General features: G+C 40.0%; 1 long non-coding RNA gene across 8 annotated transcripts in view; it reads right to left on the bottom strand.

Annotated features, from left to right (window-relative positions):
• Nucleotides 1-23,681, bottom strand: part of LOC141408971 (uncharacterized) — a 177,162-nt gene that overhangs the window by 139,237 nt on the left and 14,244 nt on the right. For all 8 annotated transcript variants that reach the window (XR_012426870.1, XR_012426868.1, XR_012426871.1 and 5 more), the window contains one exon: nucleotides 7,352-7,492. This is a non-coding gene — a long non-coding RNA (uncharacterized lncRNA). The remainder of the gene's footprint in view (nucleotides 1-7,351; nucleotides 7,493-23,681) is intronic.

Below are 23,681 nucleotides of genomic sequence, written 5' to 3'. Positions count from 1 at the left end.
TTGGGAGGCCGAGACGGGCGGATCACGAGGTCAGGAAATCGAGACCATCCTGGCTAACACAGTGAAACCCTGCCTCTACTAAAAATACAAAAAACTAGCTGGGCGAGGTGGCGGGCGCCTGTAGTCGCAGCTGCTGGGGAGGCTGAGGCAGGAGAATGGCATAAACCCGGGAGGCGGAGCTTGCAGTGAGCTGAGATCCGGCCACTGCACTCCAGCCTGGGTGACAGAGCGAGACTCTGTCTCAAAAAAAAAAAAAAACAGAAGAGGAAAGTTGTGAAATATGGCAGTTTCTCTTGAAACGGCCCGATTAATCCTTTACTCTTTAATTCCCAGTACCCCTCCCCGTCTCTTCTTCTTTCCTTCTTTCTGCTGTTACTACATGCCAAGGCAGGCCACCGCACCAGTGGCGTTATCAATACCAGCTCACATTCCTTTCCTTACTTGGGAAAAGACTGACTCTCTAGCTCACCGCAGACGACCCCTTCCCTCTCTCCCCTCTCTCTCTTACGTGCCCACTTATATAAGAAAAAGTTTAAATGTTTAGCCAAGCAGGTCTAGCTTAAACTGTGCAGTCCAACCCCAGCCAATGGGGAAAGGGCATAGGGGGCAGGATTTGCATCACGAATACAAACTTACTCTCCTTTGTTCTGTGTACTCTCGTGGGGACTGGCCATACAGAGGCACCCCTTTGTGCAGAAGTAAATTTGCTTTGCTGAGAAATCCTTTGCGTGCTCATTTTCCTTACAACTCCGTGCTCTAACAGTTTGGAAAAATCACTAAACAAGAAGATGACTGCAGGTTTCAACAATTAACAACAAATCATGGGGAAGGTGAAAATTCTGATTTCCAGAGTTACTTACATTATACTATTCAAAATGTCCAATTTTCAACAAAAAATTACAAGACATACAAGAAACAAGAAAGTATGGTCCACTTATGTGTAGAATATTGACATAAACCATCCCTGAGGACTTTAAATCAGTTGTCTTAAAGAGTTAAAGGAAACCATAGACAAAAGTTTAAAGGAGACTGGGAAAATGATATATTAACAAAGTGAGAATATTAATAAAGATACAGAAATGTTTTAAATGGAACCAAATAAAAATTCTGGAGCTGAAAAGGACAATAACTGAGGCTGGGCATGGTGGCTCATGCCTGTAATTCCAGCACTTTTGGAGGCTGAGGTGGGCAGATCAACCTGAGGTCAGGAGTTCAAGATCAGCCTGGCCTTGAAAGACCCCATCTCTACTAAAAATACAGTCCAGGTGCAGTGGCTTATGCCTGTAATCCCAGCACTTTGGGAGGTGGAGGCGGGCAGATCATGAGGTCAGGAGTTTGAAAACAGCCTGGCCAATATGGGGAAACCCCGTCTCTACTAAAAACACAAAAATTAGCTGCGCGTGGTGGCACACACCTGTAGTCCTAGCTACTCGGGAGGCTGAGGCAGAAGAATTGTTTGAACCTGGAAGGTGGAGGTTTCAGTGAGCTGAGATCGTGTCACTACACTCCAGTCTGTATGACAGAGCAAGACTCCATCTAAAAAAAAAAAATTATCTGGGTGTGGTGGTCCCAGCTACTCAGGAGGCTGAGGCAGGAAAATAGCTTGAACTGGGAGGCAGAAGTTGCAGTGAGCTGAGACGTGCCACTGCACTCCAAAGCACTCTAGCCTGGGTGTCAGAGTGAGACTCTGTCTCAAAAAAAAAAAAAAAAAAAAGTACAATAACTGAAATTAAACTAACACTACATAGTTTCAGTGGCAGATTTGAGAAGTAAGAAGAAAAGACTCAGCAAACCAAAGATAGCACTATTGAAGTGACCCATTCTAAGGATCAGAAAGCAAAAAGAATGAAGAAAAAATTAACTGAGTCAAAGAGATCTCATGGATACTTTAAAGCCTATCAACATCCTCTTTATGGGGGTTTCAGAAGAAGACATAGAAAAGGAGAGAGAGAATATTTGAAGAAATAATTACCAGAAACTCCCCAATGTTGATGAAATACATGAATGTATGCATCCACGAAGTTTAATAAACTTCAAATAGGACAAACTCAAAAAGTCTCACAATGAGACACAAACTGTTGAAAATCAAAGACAAAGTGAATCTTGAAAGTAGCAAGAGAGAAGGAACTCATCACATACAAGGGGTTTTTCAATATAATTAATAGCCAGTTTGTCATTAAAAACCATATAGGCCAGAAAACATGAGAATAAGCTAAGTACTGAAAGAAAAAAATCCTGTCACCCAAAGATTTCATTTCTCAAAAACTTTCCTTCAAAAAGTAAGGAGAAATTAAGACATTCCCAGACAAATAAAACGGAGTTTGTTCCTACTAGACTTGCCCTATACAAAATGTTACAGGGAGTCCTCTAGGCTGAAATGAAAGAATGCTAAGCACTAACACGAAAATATATGAGAAAATCAAGAACTCCAATATAGGTAGCTACATAGGTCAGTATTATTGTATTTTTAGTATAAGTCTTCATTTTGTTTCATATATACAGAGAGAGAGAGAGAGAGAGAGTCTGGTTCTGTCACCAGGCTATAGTGCAGTGGTACGATCTCAGCTCACTGCAACCTCTGCCTCCTGGGTTCAACCGATTCTCGTGCCTCAGCCTCCCAAGTAGCTGGGATTACAGGCACGTGCCACCACACCCAGATTATTTTGTATTTTTAGTAGAAATGGAGTTTCACCATGTTGGCCAGGCTGGTCTCAAACTCCTGATCTCATGATCCACCCGCCTCGGCCTCTCAAAGTGCTGGGATTACAGGTGTGAGCCACTGAGCCTGGCCTCCTATATCTTTATTTTTTAATTTCTTCTTTTTGAGACAGGTTCTTAATCTGTCAGCCAGGCTGGAGTGCAGTAGCACAATCACAGCTCACTGCAGCCTCAAACCCCACTGCAGTTCAAGTGATCCTCTGACCTCAGCCTCCAAAGTAGCTGGGACTACAGGCACACACCACCACATCCTGCTAATTTTTTTTTTGGTAGAATGGGGGTCTTGCTATGTTGCCCAGGCTGGACTTGAACTCCTGGCCTCAAGAGATCCTCCTGCTTTGGCCTCCCAAATTACTGGGATTGCAGTTGTGAGCCCAGTCTGTACCCTATTGTTTCCTATGTTGTTTGAGAGACAAATGTAGAAAACAATAATTATAAAGTATGCTAATGGGCACACAATGTATAAAAGATGCAATTTGTGACAATAACAAAGCTGTATAGGAATAGATTTTGTGTATGCTACTAAAACTTAGTTGATATCAATTCAAACTGTATTTTTATATATTTAGGGTGTTGTTTGTAATCACCAGAGTACCCACAAAAAGATAATTAAAATATATACAGAAAAACTGAGGAAGGAATCAGAATGGTACACTTTAAAAAACACGACAGACACAATCAAACACAAAAGACAGTATTTGGGGAACAAAAAGTATATGAAACTTGTAGAAAACAATAGCAAATGATAGAAGTAATTGCTTTCTTATCAGTCATCACTTTAAATGTTAAAAAATTAAACTCACCATTAAAAGACAGAGATTGGCAGAATGGATTTAAAAAAAACATGATCCACTTATGTGGTATCTACAAAAGACTCATTTTGAGTTCAAAGAGACAAATATATTGAAAGTAAAACAATGGAAAAAGATATTCCATGCAAACAGTAACAAAAGGAGAACCGGGGTGGCTATGCTAATATCAGTCCAAATAGACTTTAAAATGAGGGATATTATAATATATTGATAAAAGGGTCAATTCATTACCAAGATCTAACAATTATAAAAATATATTCACCAAACAGCAGAGCCCCATAATATGTTAAGAAAGCATTAATAGAAATAAAGGAGAACTAATTCTACAATAATCATTGGAGATTTAATAACCCACTTTCAATAATAGAACAAAACAAAAAAAAAGAGAAACAAATAATAGATAGAACATTTAATAGCAGATGAATAAGTAAATAGAGGACTTGCAGTGAGCCAAGATCACGCCACTGCACTCCAGCCTGGGCAACAGAGCAAGACTCCGTCTCAAAAAAAAAAACAAAAAATTAAAGGCAAAATACAACCTACCAAAACTTACAGGATGCAGCAAAAGCAGTGCTCAAAGCGGAATTATAGTTGTAACTGCCTACATTAAAAAAGAAGAAATATCACAAATCAATAACCTAACCCTATTCCTTAAAGAACAGGGAAAAAGAAGAGTAAACTAAGGACAAAACTGGTAAACTGGTAGAAAGAATAGTCTCTTCAATAAAAGGTACAGTACAACTGGATATGCACATGCAAAAGAATGGAATTAGACCCCCATCTCATACCATATACAAAAGTTAAGTTGCAATGATTGGCCAATGACCTAAATATAAGAACTAAAACTATAAACTCTCAGAAGAGTTAGGGATAAATCTTCATAACTTTGAATTTGGCCATGGAGTCTTAGATATGACATCAAAAACACAAGCAACAAAAGAAAAAAATAAATTGGACTTTCTCAAAATTAAAAACTTTTGTTTGTCAAAGGATATTCTCAAGAAAGTGAAAAGACAACAACAGAATGGAAGAACATACTTGCAAATTATATATCTCGTAAGAGTTTAACATCCAGAATATGTAAAGAACTCTTACAACTCAACAACAAAAAGACAAACAACCCAATTTAAAAAATGGGCAAAGGACTTAGACATTTTTCCAAAAATGATAAACAAATGGACAACAAGTACATGAAAAGATGCTCAAGATCATCAGTCATTGGGGAAATGCAAATCAAAACCACAATGAAATACAGCTTCACATCCACTAGAAATGAGTAAAATTCTGTAACTATGGCTATTAAAAAGGATGAGATGGGGAAATAGCAAGTGTTGGTGAAGATGTTGAAAAATTCAAACCTTTGTACATTCCTGGTAGGAATGTAAAATGGTTCAGCCTCTAAGGAAAACAATTTGTTAGTTCCTCAGTAAATTATATATAGAATTACCATATCACCCAGCAATTTCACTTCTAAGTATCTATCCCAAAGATTTGGCAACAGGTGTTTTAACAAATACTTGTACACGAATGAATGTTCTAGCAGCCCTATTTGCAATAGCCAAAAGGAGGTGGAAACATCCCAAGTGTCCATCAATTGATGAGTGAAAAAAGACAAAATGTGGCATATTTATTCAATAGAATATTATTCAGCCATAAAAAGGAAGGAAGTACTGATACATCCTACAACAAGGATTAACCTCAAAGGCAACTAAAATGTTCACTTCAAAACTGTTAATTTTACATTATGTGAAATTCACCTCAATGTTCCACAGTGAGCAAGCCTATGCAAACCAACCACTAAAATTCCAAGGAAGTTAAGAGCCCAAAGAGGCTTACATACCCAGTTTCTCAGGAAGAAACTTTCCTTCCTTCCTTCTTTCCTTCTTTCCTTCCTTCCTTCCTTCCTTCCTTCCTTCCCTCCTTCCCTCCCTCCCTCCTCCCTCCCTCCCTCTCTCCCTCCCTCCCTCTTTCCCTCCCTCCCTCCTCCCTGCCTCCTCCTCTTCTTCTTTTCTTCTTTTCCTTCTCCTTCTCTTTCTTTCTTTCTCTCTCTCTCTCTTTCTTTCTTGTTTTTTGAGACAGAGTCTCACTCTGTCGCCAAGGTGGAGTGCAGTGAGTGGCATGATCTCAGCTCACTGCAACCTCCAACTTCCTAGTTCAAGCAATTCTCCTGCCTCAGCCTCCCGAGTAGCTGGGATTGCAGGCGTGTGCCACCATGCCCAGCTAATTTTTGTATTTTTCGTAGAGACGGGGTTTCACCATGTTGGCCAGGATGGTCTCAATCCTGACCTTGTGATCCGCCCACCTCGGACTCCCAAAGTGCTGGGATTACAGGCGTGAGCCACCATGCTCGGCCTCTTCTCTTCTTTTCTCTTTCTCACTCTCTTTCCCTTCCTCCCTTCCTCCCTCCTCCTTCCTTCCTTCCTCCCCTTCTTCCTTCCTCTCTTTTCTTTCTTTCTCTCTTTCCCTCCAGACAGGGTCCCAGGCTGGAGTACAGTGGCATGATCACAGCCACTTGAACTCCTGGCTCAAGCAATCTTCATGCCTCAGCCTCTGTAGCTAGGACTAGAGGCATGTGTCTCCATGCCCAGCTAACTTTTTTATGTTTTGTAAAGGGAGGAGGGTGTCTCACTATGTTGCTCAGGCTGTTCTTGAACTCCTGGCCTCAAGTGATCATCCTGCTTTTCCTCCCAAAGTGCTGGGATTACAGGCGTGAGCCACTGCACCTGGCAGAAACATTTAATAGTGACTTATGAATAGAAACCACGTCTGTGTCTCAGGTAGTGTGGAGACAGGTTGGTGGATCCCCATGCCATTACACCCAGAACCAGGGCTTATATACCATGGGGAAAGGGTATACGTGATACAGAAGGGATGTGTAGGACAATTATTCAAGGGCAGGACGTAAGGTAAGTACACGATCCTACACAAGCAACAGTAAGCAAAACAAACAAACAAAAAAACCTTAGAGGCCTTTTTGGAAATGGGCTTAGTCAGAACTCAATATGACAGATCAATATCCAAGATGGAGTTGCTTTAGCCCCCACACTCCACCCCTCTTAATCTCACACACCCTCCTCTTCTGAGCCTTTAGGGAAAGTGCTTGATATTGTGCAACTTTAGCAGCAATGGGTTGGCAAGGGAAAACAGATCAGACCCAGCAGCATTCCAAATTAGGGAGATTCACAGGCTTTGTTTTGTCATCTCTAGTCATTGTGAAATACCGTGACTTTAGTTTTCTTGGAAGAAGAAAAATGAGAGATATATAACATTAATAATTTGAATAGTAGAAATACAATGCACACAAGGATTACAATCAAAAAGGGCATGAAGACAATTAAATCTCAGTTTTTCTTTAGAAATTTGTAGCGAGGAAATAATTCAGGATTCAGTTTGAATTGTAGGCAAATAATAAAACTCAAAAACAATGATTAAGGCTACAATCTAATAATGAGCATACTATAGTTTTCTTCTGAAACATAGTTTTTCTCAACAGTTTTCCCATTTCTACTAAGGATAAGTCAAAGTAGGACCAATTTACTTGTGAAATAAATTTAGTCTCATTAACTTGACCTGACTATTTGCATAAAGTGCAGGGAGAATAGGGATTGGCCATATTGTCTCCTTTTAAGCTGGCTTCACTGGGACACTTTTCATAAGGAGTCTCAGATTAGACTTCTATAAGCCCTGAGGCTAACCAAGTCAAGGATTCAGTATCCGATTGTGCCTGTCATACCTATATGAATAGGTGTATTCCTCTCTTCTTGAGGCCCAAAAATAACGTGAGTTCCTGGGCCTGCCAGAAAGTGACATTTTTTACTTACCAGAGGTAGGCTGGCCTTTGTGTGGGGGCTTTATCAGCTCTACAACATCAACCTCATTTCCTCAAAGCAATGTGGTCATATCTGAAAACATGCCACTCCAGTCAAGGCCTTGATAAAAGAACCTGTGTCTCCAATTGTGTCCTGTTACAAAAGAAAACAGATTCTTACCAAACTTATGCAAATAACTATATTCCCATATCATAAGAATATATGAATAGTTTCCAGTTTTGCAGATATCAGGTAGAGAGACAGGTAAATTTTGTTCACAATAGTGTACTTTACAATTAGAGTAGCAGCCTTCCAAACAGGATATTTTCCTTTCTCACCTTGGAACTGCCATCCACACACCAACCAGCTCTTTGCCAGTCAGGTGAGAGCTGTTTATTATACAGTGTAGAATCCAGCAGCTCCCCACACAGTTTCAGAGTCAGTCCTAGGGAAAAAGAGGCTCCCTGCTCATATCTCCTCCTTGCATTCTTCAGATAGCATAAATCCTGCACAAACCATTCCCATTTTATTAGTGGGACTCTTTTGGGTGCTGCTATCCTCATTAGAGTGTTTCTCTGACATTCAGACATTATCACTTCAGGTGTTAAGGCCATTTTATGTCCTTGAATTATAGAAGTAGCTTTAGTTAACATCCAATTACAAGGCAGCAAATGCCCCCAAACGAAAATTCTCTAGTGAAGGTGCTCATAGACTTTTGCCATAAGCCCCAATAAACATTCTACAAGGAGCTATCCGGTGGATAATTTGTTCCCTACCAGCACTTCAGCTTGTATTCTACACTTCGTGGGCTTGGTCAGTCTTACGGGTTCCCTCTGAGCATGTCCAATTAATAGCGTCCAAAGAGAAGATTTACATGCTTTCTGCTTCACAGTACCAGGAAAGGTAAACATCCTCCAGTCATATACAATGTCCATTCCCAGAAAACATTTAGGTAAAGGAGACACAGCTACTTTACATAAAGCCTGTTCAAACATTTTAATTCTTAAAATCCTATCGACCCTTACATTTTATGTTGTAGTTCCAGGAACCTTTTTCTCCATCCCTAGACCATTTTACCCTTTCTTGTGAAAAAGGATTTGAGTTCCCAGCAGTGAGTTGAGCCAAGGGACTTGGGCTCATTGGTCAATCTTTATTTTGATTAACTGCCTCAACATTGCCCCAGACAATTTTTAGTCAGCTTTCTCATTATAATCTTTACCTTCTCATTTTTTTCTTAAATTTCACAAATTTAGGGCAAATACAGAAAACTGTTTTGGGCCCTATAATGTTTGTAGACAGTCGGGGTTCCCTCTGGTCTACCCAACCTTTGATAGTGTTGTATTAAGACCTTTGTTTTAACCCCATCAATTTCTGTTGTATTTATCCCATTTTTAATAAATATTTAAACATGTTTACCCTGCTGGGATGAGTCCCATGACTCTCCCCTTTCTTTTTCCTTTTAGTTTCACCCTTATCAGTGCTTTGTTTTTTGTTTTTTGTTTTTTTTGAGATGGAGTCTTGCTCTTGTCGCCCAGGCTGGAGTGCAATGACGTGATCTTGGCTCGCTGCATCTTCCACCTCCCAGGTTCAAGCGATTCTCCTGCCTCAGCCTCCTGAGTAGCTGGGATTACAGGTGCCTGTTACCACATCTGGCTAATTTTTGTATTTTTGTAGAGACAGGGTTTCGCCATGTTGGCCAGGCTGGTCTCTAACTCCTGACCTTGTGATCCACCTGCCTCACCCTCCCAAAGTGCTGGGATTACAGGCGTGAGTCATCGTACCTGGCCTATTCATCCTATTTCTTAGTAAACATTTAAAAATTTACACCCTTCTGGGATGAGTCCTTTGACTCTCTCCTCTAACCTTCACCACATTCTTGTTAATTAACCTAGCTTTTAAAATTAATATCTGTAAGACCCATCAAGGAAAGCTGAGACAACAAATTTGATAAGGCTTCTAGGACTCTTGTTCCACTTTTCAGGAGTGATGTCATTACATGTGGTACCCTTGTAGAGGGGGTCCCCTTACCCAAAGCATTTACCATAACCTGGGTAACAGGCATATTCAGTAGGTGAATATCCCGGTCCTCATAAAGCCAATTACACATGGCTTGTACATGCTTCATCTGAAGTACCCAACTTGGCATTTATAGGGGTAGTTGAACAGACCCCCTTTTCAGAGTAAAAGGATCTTACAGTGGCTTTTATCCAGTCCACCAGCCCAGTTCTTCTCTCAGGAATAACCTCCTATGTGTCTGGATCATATGTATGAATCTGCAATTGTTCTATAGTGACCTGTGGGTCTTGCATCACCCAAACATGTTTTCCACTGTGCAGCATTTCAAACCAAAGCCACTGCTTCCAAAGTAGTTACTCTCACAATCCAATTTTGGAAAAGTTCCTCAGGGAGCTGCTGATACTGTTGTAGGAAATGGAATGATTCCTTCATACTATACCCTATGGTTTCAACTGTTACCTGCTTTTGCCCTTCTGCCACACTTACTAGCCACAAACATTAAAGGTACTTTCTGTTGTGCTGGCTTACTTTTTCTCCCTTGTGGGTACATTTGAGGCTAAGAACCTGAGCTCAGACAGACCCATATCTGAGGTTGGTCTAGGCTCAAGGCCCAACCAGGCACTCTCTTTCACTTTCATTTTAGCTTTTATAGATAACAATAACTAAAAGGAAAATAAAATCTTAAGTCCCCCAAATCACAATGCCAAAGGTAAACATAAAGCTTGTGAACAGATTCATGTAAAAAATGGCCTTCCTTTTCCTAAATAGAAAGCTACAATGATAGAAGGCCACATATCTCTCCAGGTGGCCTCCCTCACAAATTTCTTACAAGGAAATTCCTTGTGGACCCCCAAATCTCTCAGAATAAATATCCCTTCAATAAATTAACCCCAAAACATAGAGTTCTGTTGAATCTCACCCTGACAATGTAAATTAACAGCTTATCTTCATGGGCACAGGACAAAGATAAGACTACAAAGCATGCCTCTGCCCACCCCAAGACAAATGTAAATGTGACTTCTTCCCATATTCTAGGTTTATGTAAAATGCATATTTACTGAGCATGAGATGAACGTATAAATAACAGTTCCTCTACTGGCTCCTTTCACATATAGAATGTGGATTCAGTAAGCATTAATCAAAGCCTCATAAGAATGTCACTATTTACCTCATTGTTCACCCTCCTGTCTCTTTTTCCCTCATTCCCCTGCTGCTTGCTCTTTCCCCTTTAAATATTGAAGACCTCAAAACCCTCTTTGGAAAATGCACAGGCAAAAGATCCTACTGTGATTGTGCCTCTTTTTCCCAGGTGCATCCTCAACCTTGGCAAAATAAACCTCTGAATTGACTGAGACTTGTCTCAGACACTTTTGGGTTTACATTTTGGCAAACATGAAGGGATTCTGAGTTGACTGTTGCCCTTTGGCCTGCAGCAGCTCTCCTACCAGCTGACTAAAAGCTCTTTATTACTCTGACTGACTGGATGATTTGCTGAGGTCTGGGAGCTTCTTCCTCCAGAGATCCCTGATCTCCCAAATTTTTGGAAAGAAATAGCCTTTTTTGGTGCTGTTTTGTCTTTGTCTTTCTGTGTCAGTCTGTCATAAAGAGGGGTACCATAGGATAGAACATGGGCCTAGAACCCCTATATGCTCACTGTTCAAGCTGGCCCTGCAGACTGGTCAGTTCTGCAGTTCAGACTATACCAGTATCTGTTAAGACAAACTTTGCTGTAGGCCCCTGAAATAAAACCTGGGTGAGGTTTCCTTGTCATTTTGTTTTATGTCCTTGAGAGCTTGACTTTCTCACCAAGTGGGCATATTCTCTTAGTCTCCACTAACTGGAGGGCAGGAATTTTCAGGTTCACATCAGGAAGCCAGTCTGCAAAGACTGGGAATCCAAGACAACTAATATTTTAAGCAGTACACTTTTTGTTTCAAATGTGTCAACTTCTTAGGGAAGTTTTTTCTTAAAAGATCTCATCCCTATGGGGTTTTTGTCATCTTTTGTTATCTTAAATCTATTTCTAAGAGTGAATTTTTAGGGATCATGGGGACTGCCTCCTTTCTGCCCTCTCCAGGAATATAAAATCTTATTCTAAACCTCGAAAAGTATTACCTGGGCTTTACACAGAGAGATTTTTGCACTGAGTTGCTATCAGAATAAAGTACACCACTGAAAATCCTAATTGTCAATGCCAAAAGAAACATAAAAAAGGTTTTAGAGATCTCTTACTCTAAAGAATTGATGGGAAAATTAAATTTTAAAAAGGACACATAATAGTGTCATAGCTAGTCTTGAGAACTTGCTTGAGCAAAATCTAACATAAAAAAAAAGTTTAAAATCTTTAAAAGCTCAAAATTGCTCTAGATTCCCTCTAAGAAAAACAACGGACACCACCCCATGCTGCAGTTCAGTAGCTAAGGTTCTTCCCTTTTCACCTTGGTGACTCGGGTTTGTTTTCCAGCCAGAGAATGAGTCCTTTCTGGTTTGATATTTTTATGATTTTTCAAATACCAGCTGTTTGTTATGGCAAAAATCTGGTGGTAAAAGAGTTTAAAAGTTGTTTGTTTTTTTTTAAAAGAGCTCAATAGTCAAAAGTAGACTTAACTAAAACTGATATCTAGGGTATATATGTACACACACACACACACACACACACACACACACACACACACACACTAGTTTTAAGCCTCTGTTCTCTCTTTGTAAAAACTTTTCAGTCAGCTACATTGTTTCTCTGTTTACTTCTGCCTGTCCCTCCTTTCTCTTGCCATGCTCAATGCCACATGAAGCACCTAAAAAAAAAAGAAGAAGAAAAGGAATTTCTGACAGCCTGGGATCCACTGGTGAAAACAGAAAAGGCACCAAAGACTTCTTCTGTGTTTGAAAGAAATCTGTTTTTCTTCATGTCTCCCAGGAGTTGTAAGCAGACCAATTCACTCATATCTAATAAAACTCTGTTCTCTTTTGTATTTTGTCACCTGATTTTGTTTTACTTTTGGGGGTACCTAAAATTACTTTTGAGAAAGTAACTTTGGTGTATACAATAGGTAAATAAGAAATACACTTTTAGAAATGGCTGATGGCAGAGGCTTACAGTGAGTAGTCATGACCACATTGTTTTACTCATTTCCTTGTGCATGTATATGAGAAAAGTGAGCTTCGGGGCACGTAGAAGCTATGGAAACATCTCCACTCCTGACTGAGAGGTAAGACTCCTGTGGGGGATGAGATGATCAAAGAGTCACTGACTGGCATTGAGTCGCCTACCATCCTTGGGAGAACAGAATATCCTAGCAGTGAGGAGCGCTGTAAAAGCATTGAACTATCTCGTCCCATGGTGTTCCCGTCTCTTTGGGAACCACAGATAGAGTGTAAAAATGGAATCCTTGGTTTTGGAGGATCTGTTCTGCCTTCCAGCTATGCTTGCTTTGCACGTATTTAAATATCAGGCCATAAAAACTGCATATTTTCCTTCTCATATTCATTAAAGGGCTCTACCCTAAAGCCAGTAATCTAATTAAGAAACAAGTCAAGTTTAAAAAGCCAAAATACAACTTTCAGGCATGTAGCTGACTATCTGAAAACTCTTTCATAAAATAAATTTACCTCTTCAAGGAAATTTGTATTTGTAATGGTTATCTCCCTATGTACATTAGAAACTCTTCCCATTGCTTTAAATTCATAAGTCATACCTTTGTTTAAAGTACTTTTCCTGGCCATCTTAACTAAAATTTACGTACACCATTGTTTTTCCCTTGGCTTGAGCAAATGATGGTACAATATTTAGGCCTAATGTGTTAGCTCTGTGCTTTTAAAATGCAAAGTGTCTACTTTGCTTTGCCTAAGAGTTGTCTGTTTAGAAATCCAAATTTTGAGCTGTCTAGCTGGCAATTGCTCAGGGCAATGAAATAGCTTATCAAAAGAATTGATAGTCTAAAGCGGGGGAGAGGTATTTTGAAAACTGACAAATGAACAATCATATAAATCTATAAGATCTGCTCCTGTCTATATGTCTGTATGTCAATGTGTTTATACAAGTCATGTGTATGTAATGTTTCACTACCAAAAAATATAAAAGAGCTCTAATTAATTGGCCTAAAGAAAAAAGTAAGTGCTTAAATAAAATTTTTCATCAGAAAAGTAGAAACTTTAACTCAAATGCTTTTTAGTTCATGAAACTTTAGCAATATTTGGTAAATAAAACTAGTTTTTAAATTATTGATAAAATAAAAACATCTCCAGAATTTAATTTAGACTTTTGATCTAAACTAGTTAGGCAGGTTAAATACTGTGCTAAATGCTTAAAGACATAAAACTTTGCTTCTACTTATCTATAAACTTATGAACCTCCTACGTTTTTCACCAAAAATAAGAGTTACTAAGAGGTAACATTATAATTAATGTATTTAATTAAAACTACTAGATACACACAAAGCGTATTTTAAAAGTAGAATGTGTTTTGGTTAAAAATATGGTTATAAGAAGGCATGGGAATGTGGATTTTTTAAGGGAACATAATTTTTGTCTAGAAGTTCTAAGGATGAATTTGTTTATAAGCTTTTATTAAAAGTAGCTTTTGCATTAATAATAGCGTACGCAAAGGCAAAATTTGGTTTTCTCTTTTGAGTAAGATTTTCATGTAATATTAAGATACAGTGGGCTGGGTGTGGTGGCTTACACCTGTAATCCCAGCACTTTAGGAGGCTGAGGTGGGCGGATCACCTGAGGTCAGGAGTTGGAGACCAACCTGACCAACATAAACTCCGTCTCTACTACAAAATTAGCCGGGCGTGGTGGCACACGCCTGTAATACCAGCAACTCGGGAAGCTGAGGCAGCAGAATCATTTGAACCCGGGAGGCGGAGGTTGCAGTGAATCAAGATCGTGCCATTGCACTCCAGCTTGGGCAACAAGAGCGAAATTGAATCTCAAAAAATAAAAAACAAAAATAAAATGATATAGTAAAATACTTTTGTTTGCCTTTTGAATAAACTGCAAAAAAAAAAAAGGGGGGGAGAGAGGAGAGCTAGCATTCAGTTGGCCTCATGCTGACTTTACTAGGTCTTATTGTTTGAGAAACTGAGTCTCCTCTCTATCAAAGAGTAAAGGTTTTTGCTTTTTAAAAATCTTTGAATTATCATTTTGGCTACATGAATGACTTATTTTACAGTAACCTGTCATCGGGTTTGTGACATCATGCGGTTTTTTTTGTTTTTTTTTTTTTAGACAGAGTCTCGCTCTGTCACCCAGGCTGGAGTGCAGTGGCGCAATCTCGGCTCACTGCAACCTCCACCTCCCGGATTCAAGGGATTCTCCTGCCTCAGCCTCCCAAGTAGCTGGGATTACAGGCATGTGCCACCATGCCTGGCTACTTTTTTTGTATTTTTAGTAGAGATGGGGTTTCACCATATTGGCCAGGCTGGTCTCAAACTCCTGACCTTGTGATCCACCCGCCTCGAAATCCCAAAGTGCTGGGATTACAGGTATGAGCCACTGCGCCCGGCCCTGACATCATGTGTTTTAAACCTTTGATATTTGACAAACTTTCCAAAATCAAATTCTAAATCCAGTCATTAAACCTCATTATCTTTTTAGATAGTAGGTCCCCTGCAGTCCAAAAGAGGCATATCTGGCTTATTTGACATGTTCAATCATACAAAAACCATTGTCAAATATAAATTGGTGTTTAATTTTCTTTGGGTTATGTTTATATAAATGTGTTATTAGTATATGTTCCAAAAGTGTATGAGATTCCTATAATTCTGATATGCTTTAGTACATATTATCAATAATAATAACGATCATTATGTGAAATTGTTTTATACCACAGAACTAACCAAATATCTTGGTCAGTTGTATCTTTAACTATGGCTGTTCTAAGACTTTTGTCATCCACAATTATTTGTTTTACCTTGATTCTTCTCAAAAAGTGGTTTCTACAAAGCAAAAACCTAAAATTTGCTTCTTGGTCTGGTGCAGTGACTCATGCCTATGATCCTGAAACCTGCATTTAAGAGCACCCATCAGTCCTTTCCATGAATTCCCTTAAAGAAGCAAGTTTTATGATCTTTTTTTTTTTTCTGAGGCAGAGTCTTGCTGTGTCACCCAGGCTGGAGTGCAGTGGCATGATCTTGACTCATGGCAACTTCTGCCACCTGAGTCCAGTTCTGGTGCCTCAGCCTCCCAAGTGTCTGGGACTACAGGTGTTCACCACTGTGCCTGACTAATTTTTGTATTTTCAGTAGAGACAGGGTTTCGCCATGTTTGTCAGGCTGGTCTCTAACTCCTGGCCTCAAGTGATCCAAGTGGATCCAAGTCAAGATCATGCCACTGTACTCCAGCCTGGGTGACACAGCAAGACTCTGCCTCAGAAAAAAAAAAAAAGATCATAAAACTTGCTTCTTTAAGGGAATTCATGGAAAGGACTGATGGGTGCTCTTAAATGCAGGTTTCAGATAACCTTGGAAACTATGTCATGGTACTAAAGAATAAAAAAACTTCCAGGACTCTCATTAAAGAACTAATGTATTCATGAGGATTGCTGGCTCAATATCAAGCAGGACAGGGGTTAACTGCATGGACTGAACCAATGGAAGGCTGAAATAATTTTTCAGTGATTTTTTTGTTTGAAACATTGCTGATTCTTTTTTTTTAAAATCAGAATCAAGAAAACTTTTTTCTTTTGAGCTATTTACAGCTTTTAACAATTGAGTAAAGTATATTCTTATAAGCAAAATTTTAAGCGTATTTCTCTCTCCCTGATTTCTTTATTTTTTTTTTTTTTGAGACGGAGTCTTGCTCTGTCGCCCAGGCTGGAGTGCAGTGGCCGGATCTCAGCTCACTGCAAGCTCCGCCTCCCGGGTTTACGCCATTCTCCTGCCTCAGCCTCCCGAGTAGCTGGGACTACAGGCGCCCACCACCGCGCCCGGCTAATTTTTTGTATTTTTTAGTAGAGACGGGGTTTCACCGTGTTAGCCAGGATGGTCTCGATCTCCTGACCTCGTGATCCGCCCGTCTCGGCCTCCCAAAGTGCTGGGATTACAGGCTTGAGCCACCGCGACTGGCCTTCTCTCCCTGATTTCTAAAAAAATTTGGAAGCTATCTGTGAATATTCTTAATTTGTGGCAATGCAGTTATTTGCATAAATTAAATGAGAATCTGGTTTTTTTGTAACAGGACATAAACTACTCACCTCCTTGTTCACCCTTCCCCCCTTTTCCCCTCCTTCCTCTGCTGCTTGCTATTTTTCCTTTAAATATTGAAGTGCTCAAGACTCTCTTTGGAAAAAGCACAGGCCACAGATCCTACTGTGACTTGTGTCTTTTTTTTCCCTTGTGTGTCCTCAACATTTGCAAAATAAAGTTCTAAACTGATTGATGTCTTTCTCAGACACTTTTTGGTTTATAATAACCAAGGGACTTAATATTTCACATTTTGCTTATTAGTTTGCGTTTCCTTAGTTTGCAGTTCCATTGGCCCAACTCTCTAGGAGTTGAATTCATCTCTAAATTCCACTGGTAACTTTTACATTTAGTAACTGAATGCAGCGCAGCAGCTCTATGCTGTGGGTGATCACATGGGCACCTGGGAATCAAATTTTCCTCATTCCTCACCTGTTTATCCTTTTCCTTTTTATGCATTAACTTTTATCTACATAATTTATTTCCTTCATTTTGAAACATTTAACCTCTAAATTAGACGAAATTAGTTCTCCTTTACCAAAATCATATAGTCATGTCGTTTTAAAATGAACTTCCTGACCAAAACCACACATTTCTTTATACACTCTGTATATAGAGTTATTTTTCTTGTATCTAGTAGTTTTATTTTTTTTATTTTTTTTATTTTTTATATTTTTAAGACAGGGTCTCACTCTGTCACCCAGACTGGAGTGCAGTGATGCAATCATGGCTCAATGCAACCTCAATCTCCCAGACTTAAGCAATCCTTCCACCTCAGCCTCTTGAGTAGCTGGAACTACAGGCATGAGCCACCATATCCAGCTAACAGTAGTTCTTAATTACATATATTAACAACTGTTCTAACTCTTAGTAACCCTAATTTCAGTAAAAAACCTAGGATTACTTAATTTAACATAACATGACTTTAAGATTTTAAATTACTGAGGAGAATTTTGAAATTGAAACCACTGTTATGAAATTTTAAAAGGCCACAAGATTAAAATTATGGTAGGGGGTTGAATTTTGTTAAGATATTTATCTTTCTCTCAGATCTTTTCCTCCTCCAGGCATGATTGCTTGCACATAGTCATTTCAGTAGACACTAATAATGTATTACCTCCTTGTCTTAGCCCCCAGGCAGGCTGCCCACAAGATTAATGAAGTTTTTTCTTCAAAGAATATGATCTTCCCTATGGCTTCCAGAAGTTGGACTGACCAAGGGAGAAGGCTGAGCAGCTTTGACCACCAGGGATTTCACCTCATGCAAACTTTTCTACTAAGCTATAGCCATGGTTAAATAATAACCTACCATTGTTTCCCAGCTTGCTTTCCATAGTAACCAGCAGTCACTAACATTACTGTGAAACCTAAGACTGGTCTTTGAGATATTTTTCAGACTTTGCCTCTAACAGTCTGGACCAACTGATGCCAACTGTACCTGTGGCCCATGAGGGTAACTAAGGAACTGACTTGACTTGTATTGTGACTTCACCATGACCCAATAACTGATTGAGCACATGAAGGCACCTCCGACACCCCTATGGTTTCATGCCAGACCAATTATCAACACCCATCCCTTAAGCCCCTTCCCACCAAATTATCCTTAAAATTCTAGCCTCTGAATTCTCAGGGAGGCAGCTTTGAGAAATCTCCCATTCTCCTTCCTCAGTTCCCTTGTGATAATTAAAGTCTTTCTCTACTACCACACCTGCTGTCTCAGTGTTTGGCTCTATCTGGGCAGTGGGCAAGAACCTGGTCAAATGGTAACAAAACTAGTTTTATTTATCAATGATTACTAAAGTCATGTGAACTAAAAATCATTTGAGTCTAGTGGCTAACATCATTCGGCCCCTTGCAGGCTCACTGAAAAATCACTGACATGAGGTAGATGAATGGGAGAAAAGGCATATAAATTTATTTAACATGTATACACAGGATCCTTCAGAATGAAGGCCCAACTCCCCAGTGAGTTTTACAAGCTTATATACCATCCTGGCAAAAACAAGTTATGGAAGGAAAGAGAAAAGAAATGCTGTTGAGAGGATTACTAGAGAGAATGACTTACTTGTAAATAGTTCTCTTTGACAGTGAAAAGATCTGTTTGGGTGTGGTTACATTCTTGGTCTTACAGGGAGGGAAGAAAAAAAAAATTTTTTTACCATCATGCTTTACGTCCATGTAAAGAAAAAACATTTTTCTCTGCTGGGTCTGGACTTTAGGTAGATAAAGCAACTTCAGCTCCTTTGAGAGAGACAGTGGGTGGTGGGGAGGTCAGAGAGGCCTTGATCAAAGCTTCTTCAGTTCAGCATGGCAATGCACCATATTTTGGGTATTTGTTTCTGAGTCCCAACATGAGCTAGCTTTTATTTTTCTGACAAAGTATTTTATTTAAGCACTTACTTTTCTATAAGCCAGTTGATTAAAGCTCTTTCATATATTTTGATAGTGTAATAGCTCATACAAGTGACATATACATATAGACATAAAGATACACAGAAGCAGATCTTATATATTTATAATATTTTTCACTCACCAATTTTCAAACAGTTTCTTTCCCACTTTTAGACTATCAACCATTCTTAAAGACATGACTCAGGTGAAACAAGGTAGAAAATGTACGTATCAAAGACCCAGAACTTAGACTTAAACACCAATATCTGAAGACAATATTTTGAGGGAAAGTGTCTTTTCAACTTAGCTTGTTTCTTAATTAGATTACTGACTTGAAGTTGGAGCCCTTTTAACGAATAGAACAAAGAAAGCAAGCAGTTTTTAGGGCCTAAACCTTGCTTTCCTCAAATGCGCAAAGAAATGAGTAGGCCCCTCTAGTAATAACCAGTTACTATAAGGAACTGTCTCTCAGCTACCTCTAACACTGTAACTCTCACCTGTGACTCACCAGTCATTACACGTGGCAAGATCAAATCCTCAAACTTACAAAGTAATTTCTTCTATCCTCAAAATCCAAAGAGATCAAGTAATGCAATACAAAAGAGAACAGGATTTTATAGCTGAATCTGTCTGCTTATAATTCTTGGGGTTCTATAAGAAAAAACAGGTTCAACCCCAAAAAGAAGTCTTTGATGCCTTTTCTGTTTTCCTTAAGTGATCCCACATTGTTAGGAATCCTTTTGGGATCTACTCGTGTGGCATCAAGGATGGAAAGAAGGAGGGACAGACAGAAGTAAATGGACAAACACTGAGAAATCAGTCAACTGAGTTGTTTTACAGAGCGAGGGCAGAAGCCTTAAAACAATACACATGCATACATACATAGCCCAAATATCAGGTTTAACCAATTTGACTACAGAGTCCTTGACTTTTCACTATAGAGGTCTTTTAAAAAATATATCTTTCCTAATGGTAATTCCTCCTCAAGCTGTTTTATTTTGCTTCTGCTGCTGAGAGAGGAGGAAAGAAGAAACTGGTCAGGCGGACAAGGTGGTTCCTTGGTAAAACTCCTTCAAAGAATAGCCTGAAAATCACTACAGGCCCCACATCCTTGAATGGAAACATCTACACTGTGAATCAAGATGAACAAATTCTACTCCTTTTTTGCTCTGACTTTTCACCTATTTACATATGCCTACCTTTCTGTGATTGGCCACAGGCCAAGTCTTCATTTACATAGGGTGAACATCACTTCAGCCTAATTGGTCCTGGGCCACACCTTCACCTCTACCTCCAATTGGTTCTCCAAGAGAGTCTACAGACCAGTCAGTACATTCCTCCCCTTTCCAGTCCATAAAAACCTGGGACTCAGTCTTATAGCTGGCAACCCTCTCAGGCCCCATTCTCCATTGTGGAGAGCTTTCTTCTTTGGTTTTTTAAACTTTCACTCCAACCTCACCCTTGGTGTCCATGCTCCTTAATTTTATTGGTCATGAGACAAAGAACTCTGGGTAATACCTCAGACAACAAGATTGCAACACTGCTAGGTAGGCTCTCATCACCAAACAGGCAGCCTATAGAAGCAGACATTTTACTGCAGTGGCTACTCACCACCCTTCCTTACAGCAGTATGATAGATGGTTATCAGTTAACAATTGCTCTAAACCCATCAGTGTTTTCAGAGCATCCTCATTCTCACGCAGTGGTCCACAAATGTCTAAAAGGTGATCCACACCACTCCACATGGAGTGGCTGGCCATTGTGGGATTTCCCCCATGGATGCTTCATACCTTTTTCCCATTTATTGATCTCTCAGCTCCTGGCCTGGCTCACCACATGTTCCATGGTGGGCAGGTCTATATACAACTACCCCCAATAGTCTAAGGACATTGAGAGGCTGAAGAAAAAGGCTTAACATATCCATTTTCTCAGAAACAAACATTTAATAGGAACTTAGGAAAAGAAGTAATGTCTGGTAACCTCAGGTGGCAGCAAGACAAGATGGTGGGCCCCTGTACCATTACCCCCCATACCGCTAGGTTATATATCACAGGCAAAGGGTATATGCGATTCAAAAGGGATGTGTAGGGACAACTGCTTAAGGGCAGGACTTATGGTAAGTACAATAATATCAAGATTCTTTTGACCTAATGGCAGGATTTACGGTAAATACATGCTGTTACACAAGGAGTAACAGATAAAATAGAAATCTCGGAGGCATTGCAGGGAGTGGGTTTAATCAGAAGTCAACAAGGCAGATTAAGCATCCAAGATGAAGTTGCTTTTCCCTCCACACTCAATTTTTTTTAATGTAAAAGAAAAAGAAGAAAATGTTTAGCAAACTACGATTAGAAGGGAATTATCTCAACTAGATGAATTTGATAAAGAGCATCTACAACAATATCCTACAGCTAACATTAGACTCAATGACAAAAGACCAAATGCTTTTCCTTTATGATCCTGAACAAGGAAGGGATGTTCTCTCTACTATCTTTCATCTTTTTTCTTTTTGAGATGGGGTCTCACTCTATTGCCCAGGCTGGAGTGCAGTGGTGAAAACACCACACACTGTAGCCTCAACTGTTGCTGGAATCAGGAGACTAGAGAGACTGAAAGGTGGAAGAAGAGGACTTCTTTGAGTGCGCTCAGATGCAGCGCATTAACATCCAAAAATTGGACCCAGAACAAAGACAGCACTTGACTTTTACACACACTTCTAAAAGGGGGTGGGCTAGCTTGAAACAAGCTTACAGAGGCATGAAGCACAGTGGCACAAAAGCAAGCATACAGAGGCAGAACAAAGGCAGTTAATCAAATTGTGACAGGTGTGTAAGGATTACATGTGACTCTTGCTATGTGGCCCAGATGGCTGTTATCTAGGCTTGCTCTAGTGCCTTGCATGGGCTTATCTCATAACGTTCACTATGGCACCTAGATGGCTGCAGCCCAGGCCTGCTCAGGCGTGTCTTATAACCTTCACTGCACTGCTCAGATAAAAACAGCATACCTGAAGTTATTAGTTACAAAAAACAGGAATCTATAACATTATAAAACTTGCGGAGCAAGGTACAATCACATGGAGGGGGGTAGGATTCAAGGGGGAAGTTTCCTTATACTAAATGAGACAGGAAAATGTATTTTTCTTATGCCTATGTTGAGAGTGTGCTGAGTCTCCAGATCACATTCTTTTGAGCTCTGGCTTCTTAGATAATGTTATTGAGACTTCACCTGGGTCCAGGCTTTGCGTGTTACTGCCTTTAGGATGAGTCAGCCTAAATAGAAAGCTTGTTTTTCTCTTTTTTAATTTTATTTTTCTTTCTTTCTTTAATTTCCTGCCTCATGACCTCCTGGGCTCAAGCAATTCTTCTGTCTCAGCCTCCTAAGTAGCTGGGACCACAGGGATGCATCAACACACCTGGCTAGCTTTTTTAATTTTTATTTTTTGTAGAGATGGGGTCTTACCTCAACATAGTACTGGAAGTTCTAACTACTGTAACAAATCAAGAAAAGTAAATAAGGCATAAAGTTTGAAGTGCAGAAAATAAAACTATTTCCAGATGATGTAATTATCTACATAGAAAATCTCTAGGAATCTTTAAAAATTTCCTAGAAGTGGCCGGGCGCGGTGGCTCAAGCCTGTAATCCTAGCACTTTGGGAGGCCGAGACGGGCAGATCACAAGGTCAGGAGATCGAGACCATCCTGGTTAACACGGTGAAACCCCGTCTCTACTAAAAAATACAAATAACTAGCCAGGCGAGGTGGCAGGCGCCTGTAGTCCCAGCTACTCAGGAGGCTGAGCCAGGAGAATGGCGTAAACCCGGGAGGCGGAGCTTGCAGTGAGCTGAGATCTGGCCACTGCACTCCAGCCTGGGCGACAGAGCTAGACTCCGACTCAAAAAAAAAAAAAAAAATTCCTAGAAGTAATAAATGAATTTAGCAAGGTCACACACAAAAATGAATCGCATTTCTATCTGCTAACAATGGACAGGCAGAATCAAAATAAAAAACACAAAACTGTTATTAGGTATATTGCAAGATGCACACCGCAAGTCAATACACAAAGACACCAGGTGGCTTCTGAGAAAGTGGTTTAATCCTAGGGCTGCCAAATGAGAAAATGAGAGGAAATCTCAAATCTGTCTCCCTGGGGAGTATGGGAACAGGGCTCTTAAGGGTTCTGGAGTGGGACAAAGTGTGGAGATCGAAGAGTGCAAGGTGAGGTCATGGGACAGAGAGATGAAGAAACTGTGTTTTCATGCTGATTAGGTTCCCCTGTGGGTCGTCAAACCGGGGTCAGAAATCCTATCTACAGGAACAATGGGGATGCAAATGGTCAGTGTCTTGGTAACCCTGGCCAGGTGCAGTGACTCACGCCTGTAATCCCAGCACTTTTGGAGGCTCAGATGGGCGGATCACGAGGTCAGAAGTTTGAAACCAGCCTGGCCAATATGGTGAAACCCTGTCTCCACTAAAAATACAAAAATTAGCCAGGCATGGTGGCACACACCTGTAATTCCAGCTACTCAGGAGGCTGAGGCAGGAGAATCACTTGAACCCAGGAGGTGGAGGTCACAGTAAGTCGAGACAGCAACACTGCACTCCAGCCTGGGCAACAGTATGAGACTCCATCTCAAAAAAAAAAAAAAAAAAAAAGAATTCTTAGTAATCCTGTGAGGATGGCTTCAAAGCCATTTACAAAAGCTCCAAACAAAATAAAATACTTAAGTATAAGCTTAAAAATATTTTAAC

Source organism: Macaca fascicularis, chromosome 17, assembly GCF_037993035.2.
Source record: "Macaca fascicularis isolate 582-1 chromosome 17, T2T-MFA8v1.1".
In the NCBI taxonomy this organism is placed as follows: domain Eukaryota; kingdom Metazoa; phylum Chordata; class Mammalia; order Primates; family Cercopithecidae; genus Macaca; species Macaca fascicularis.
The sequence above is the reverse complement of the archived record's forward strand: the minus strand, read 5'-3'. Positions and strand labels throughout refer to the sequence as shown.